Here is a 6,058-nt window from a genome sequence, read left to right as displayed (position 1 = left end):
AAACCGAACAAAACTAATAAAATGTTATATAAATTGTACACGGGTTTTATGTATATTAAGCATTATAGCAGCAACTTAAACAAAACCAAGTTAGCCAAACCATCCTTAGCCAACTCACTATCTCCAAGTTATTTGTCATGTAATGAAACTTATTTGATATATAATAAAACAGTGGTTTTTAAAAGACCAACATATAAAGAAAGTCAAGCAAAGTGGTTACAACACACGTAACATAATGTACAACATAGTAATGCAAACCTTAGATGAAATTACACATATATATATATTAGTTATTGCTTTTTTATTAATTTTTTGTAACGGCTTTGAATTTCATCATACCCTTCTTTGAGATAGATTATTCAAGCCACCTCATTGTAAACAATAAATGAAGCAAAAGAAGAAACTTATCTTGTGATCAGCGGAACATAAAATAAATAAAGACCATCTTTAAATCAACATCCAATACTATAGTGAAAAATATTTTATTTGACAATAGATTAAACCACTAAGCCATACGATATGGAAAAAAAGTTATCTTTAACGTGACATATGGGTATGAGCATTTTTACAATAGCGTCATATGTAGTTTGAAGTAGTACTGATTAAAAGGCATGAATCATTACACATGTTTTTACCTAAAAAACAACTATGATGGATTAGGAGCATTAACTATATGTGAATACAATAATTTCATTTACTTCTTCTATTATATTATCATTGCATTTAATTAATTTCTATAAATAACTTATTTATCTAACAATTTCTTTATGACAATTTATATCAGCTATGTGATTCTAGTCGATGTTTTAAAAACCGGTATTTTACTCATACCGGATTAAGCTAGAAAATGGTACAACCGGTTGAATCGGATTCCACCAGAAGGTTCCACCGGGTTTAATAAATTACCCTATGATTTTATGTAAACGCAACTTAAAAAATAGTCCAAAAGTACGTTAATCAATAATAAAAATAATCCAAAAGCTAATTCACAATAAAAAATAATATAAAAGTACTTGATTTTTAATAAAAGTTTTTTTTAAATAAAAGTGTACAAGTTTATGGCATCGTTTAACGGTTTACTCATTTTAATTTTATCCTCTAAGTTAAAAATCATTTTTTAAAAATACGGGCCACAAAAAATATCAAAAATCTATTGGGCTTAAAACCGGTATTTTTTAAAAAACCGATGGTTCGATCATCTAGAAAACCGACTAATAATATCGGGCTCTAAATACCGGCTACTTATTCAAAACCCGGCGGCCGGTACGAATCGGTATTTAAAACACTGATTCTAGTCATGAAAATTCCATTTTTAAAACACTATATATATACATATGTATATATATATATATAAAAGGAAGGAAACTACATAAGATAACATAAAATTAAATTTCCTAATCACTCAAGATTTTACTTGTAGTCAAGTGGATACCTTCCTTTCTTATCTTCCACCGTGGATCGTGTTGGAACCCTAAATGATTCTATGAAATGGAGTCAATATATGCACTTAGAATGGCCAAGTTGACATAATCAGTGGTATTATGTTCATGAGCATTCAAGATGATCTTTTTAAAGAGAATGGTGATCATGGTGATAATATTATGTAAGTGAGCTTGTTGTGATTTTGTCTGTCTTTTACAAATGTCTTCCTTCTCCAGTATATAGGAGAAGAGGTTATATCTTTTTCATGATGTTCATATCAAAACTAACTTAGTGGTTCCTCTTTATCGTGTTCCTTCCTTTCATCGCCGAGTCTTCAACTTCTGGCCTTTTACCCATCGTGCACTAGCTAAGTCTGAATAGCATGCTTTCCTTGAGAATTTCATATGGTCAGGAGAACAGTAGTCTTGGGAGGATCTCCTGATATGATTTTTCCTTGACCAAATCTTTATTCTTATCTTCCCTCTTGGTGGGCCTTCATGCTCTTCTCATGGGCTTTCCTTGTTGGATCTTCAATAACATTCTTCATCTATTTGGTTATGGGCCGCCTTGGAAGCCTCTGAATCCTAGGTAGGCTCAACAAGTCTCCCCAATCCATTATGCTCGTTATTTATGATGAGTATAACAGACTCACAACAAGCCTCTATTCTACCTCTGTCGTGACTTCTTGTGTGATCCACCTTAAACTCCGATTGACTTTTATATAGCCAGGGGTGTTTTTGATACAAAAAGAATATCCACAGAACTAGTATATGCTGGTTCTTGACCTAGGAGATTTGTAACATCCCGAAATTCAAGATAATATTAATTATATTACTTAATAATAGAGGGAAAGTTTACTCGGGTTATCAGGAAATAAATAAAAGAACAGGAGTTGGTATGGGTCGGGCTATTGTCGGGTAATGGATGTGGGTCGTGGACTTGGATTAATTAGGATGGGTTAAATGAGAATGGGCCTTAGGTCCATGGGATCTCAGGGATATAAATACCCTAACACCCCAAAATATCTTCATTCTATCTTTATCCAAGCACACTCCACACACACACACACTAACGCCGCCGGCCGGGCCGAGAAAGAAGGAAGGATCGAGCGAGGTCCGGGTAAGAGAGAAAGATTAGAGGTGATAAAGATAAACGAGATCCAAACAACTAAAAAGGTATGATTCTTGATCTTGGAAGTTTAAAGATCCGAGCTTTTAGTGTATAAACGACCAAAAATGGTCGGGAAGTGTAGTGGGTGGTATTGAACCTTAACAAGGGTGTTAAAATCGCCCGAAATGTTGATCAGAAACCGAAACAGCGGACATCTGGGCAACTTCGCCTTCATCTGGGCAACTTCGCCTTCAAGCGATGAACTTCGCCTGCAAGCTAAGTTCGCCTGATGAACTTCGCCTGCAAGCTAAGTTCGCCTGATGACAAGTTCGCCTGAGGTTTAAGTTCGCCTGATGACAAGTTCGCCTGAGGTTTAAGTTCGCCTGATGATAAGTTCGCCTGAGGTTTAACTTCGCCTAAAGCTAAGTTCGCCTGAGGTTTAACTTCGCCTAAAGCTAAGTTCGCCTGAGGTTTAACTTCGCCTGAAGCCAAGTTCGCCCGAGGGTTAACTTCGCCTAAAGCCAAGTTTGATTAGAAAATAAATTATCAAGCGATAAGTTAAAGTAAGCTAATACTAGGCCACCAGATTAGATCAGACGAGTATTGATACGTGTAACTTGTACAGTCAGCCGAGCTCAGATAGAGAAGGGATTTACAGCTATCAGAAAAAGAAGCAGAATTCAGGTGAGTTTCTAGCCCCATTTCTTGTTATGTTTTCGGGGCTGTGTGCATACTCGATGTGTTGTTAATACATTTATCCTAAGTGATAAGTGTATGTCATATGTGATATGTGTGATAGATATGAATGATTGTTTGTCGGTACGCGAACGATCTTCGGATATTGCGCGTACTGTCAGGTTAAAAATAAAGGTACGAATATTATATATCGAAGATGTATGAATATTTCAAATGAATACTTGTCGGGGCGTGAACGATCTTCGGATATTGCACGTAACGACAAGGGGTATGGTTGTTAAATGAATGAGGTAAAGAATGCCTAGAGTGTTCTTATGTTATAATGTAAGTATGTGTATTTAGGTACACGAATGGCATGTGAGTTCTACGTTCGACATAGTAAGTTAGGATGGCAAATCCCTCTAGCTTCTGTCGGACATAGACTCGGCTGGTGATGGCGTAGTTAAGGACTGCGAGCCTTATACGTGAAGTAGATGATATATGTAAACGTAGATAAGGACTGCGAACCTTATACGTAATGTAAATAGGCGTCAGCATAGGAAAGGACTGTGAACCTTATACGTGCTGTATTTGTAGCATAGGGGAGGACTGCGAACCTCGTACGTGCTATGAATTAGGTTGCAGCATAGGAAAGGACTGTGAACCTTATACGTGCTGTATTTGTAGCATAGGGGAGGACTGCGAACCTCGTACGTGCTATGAATTAGGTTGCAGCATAGGAAAGGACTGTGAACCTTATACGTGCTGTATGTGTAGCATAGGGGAGGACTGCGAACCTCGTACGTGCTATGAATTAGGTTGCAACATAGGGAAGGACTGCGAACCTTGTACGTGTTGTGGATGTATTTCAGCATAGGAAAGGACTGTGAACCTTATACGTGCTGATTTTGTAGCATAGGGGAGGACTGCGAACCTCGTACGTGCTATGAATTAGGTTGCAACATAGGGAAGGACTGCGAACCTTGTACGTGTTGTGGATGTACTATGGTATAGGGAAGGACCGCGATCCTTGTACGTACCATAAATGGTGAACATAGGTAAGGACTGCGAACCTTGTACGTGTTCACGACCTTGAGTACAGGTATAGACAGTGAACTATGAACGTACTCTCGGTAGACTGAGGTTAGTGATTGTAGATATGTATGTATGTATGGTAGCAAGTATGTATGTAGAACAGAAGGGTAACTAGTGAAGTATGGATATGTATCTACAGATATGTATGTATGTGTATGTATTGTATGGCGTTCGATTAACTAGAACTCACTCAGCGTAGCTGACTTTTAGTATGCACGCAGGTGAGCTGATTATAGAGTTAGCATGAGGATGACACACGGCATGGATTGAACGGCTGGCATCTGAAGAAAGAAGTAAAGATGTTTTAAATATAAAGTTTTGTGTTATGGTATCAAAGAAAAGATTTAATGTTTTGTAACAAATGATTGATGTTTTATATTCCGCGAAAAGTTTTAATAAACTCTGATTTGAAGGACTGTGTTTATGAGTAAATCCGACGCTAAAGTAGGGCTACCGGGTTCGGGGTCTTACAAGTTGGTATCAGAGCAAAGTTCGAGAGATTTAAGCATCCTACATGCTTAGACTCGAACAGAGAATGGGATTTAAGTAAGAAAGAAAAGAATATGCCAGTCCAAGAATGCCATGTGTCGCTCAAGTAAGATCAGTAAAGGTAAAGTGTATGATTAAATGATATATGTTAAGGAGAAAGGAAAGATATGTGAACGACAGGGATAGGAATAATTGATTGTTTGATTTGACTAACTGCTTAAGTAGAACCAGCACAAAGAGACTCATAAAGGGAAGTGTATAGGACACGGAAAGCAATGTGATCAGCTAGTCACAGCTGGCCACTGTTATTACCTGTTAGCCTTGCTATCCTTGTACTAAATAGTTCCTTGAGTGATGATGTTTGTGTTGTCCCTTTAAGAATACTGATGGCTGGAGCTGGAGAATTTGTGGGAACTGGGGGTCGCACTGGACGTCGTGGCAGGCCTCGTCTTGTCCGGCAACCCTCGGTAGAAGAAGCTTCCCACACCGAAGATGAAGGAAGCGCCGCTGGAGGAGACCAGAACAACAACGAAGAAGTTCAACTTAGCCCTACAGTTCAAGCAGCCATTGTTCAAGCTGTAGTTGCTGCTGTGAAGAACCTGAATCCCGAAGGATCTGCTGGAAGCCGTGAACGAACTGCTGAAGGGGCGGGTGGTGATGGTAGGAACGATGGGGAGGGAGAAAGAGGGGCCTCGAGTGAGGATAAGTCTGTGAAAGTCGATGACAGGAGAAGAGGCCAAGGTGGGTGCAACTATAAGTCCTTCAAAGGATGCGACCCGACAAAGCTGACTGGTTTGGGAGACGCAATCGCTACTCTCCAATGGATAGCCACAATGGACAAGGTTATCCGCATTAGCGAATGCCGTCCCGACCAAGCTGTGGGTTATGCTACTCAGTCATTTGAGGAAGAAGCTATGTATTGGTGGGAAGGTGTGGAGCAGAGAAAGACTAGGGATGAGATCAAGGCGTTGAGATGGGACGATCTGAAGGAGTTGGTGATGAAAAAGTTCTGCGCAGATGCCGAGGTTGAAAGGACGGAGATGAAGTTCTTGAATTTAAAGGCCGGTATGATGACGCATCGTGAGTATACTACTGAATTCAACTGACTATCTAGGTTGGTGCCTGATATGGTTGACACTGAGGTCAAAAGAATCAAATGTTATGTGAGGGGATTGCCACAAAAAGTCCGCATGTTGGTCAGGGCAAATAAACCTGCTACTTTTGACTCTGCTGTTGAACTTGCAGAAGTGGTTTATGCTGACCTGGC

The sequence above is a fragment of the Bidens hawaiensis genome, unplaced genomic scaffold (assembly GCF_021521415.1).
Source record: "Bidens hawaiensis isolate Kalapana, Puna unplaced genomic scaffold, B.hawaiensis_p1.1 tig00040568_1, whole genome shotgun sequence".
NCBI classification, from domain to species: domain Eukaryota; kingdom Viridiplantae; phylum Streptophyta; class Magnoliopsida; order Asterales; family Asteraceae; genus Bidens; species Bidens hawaiensis.
The sequence above is the reverse complement of the archived record's forward strand: the minus strand, read 5'-3'. Positions refer to the sequence as shown.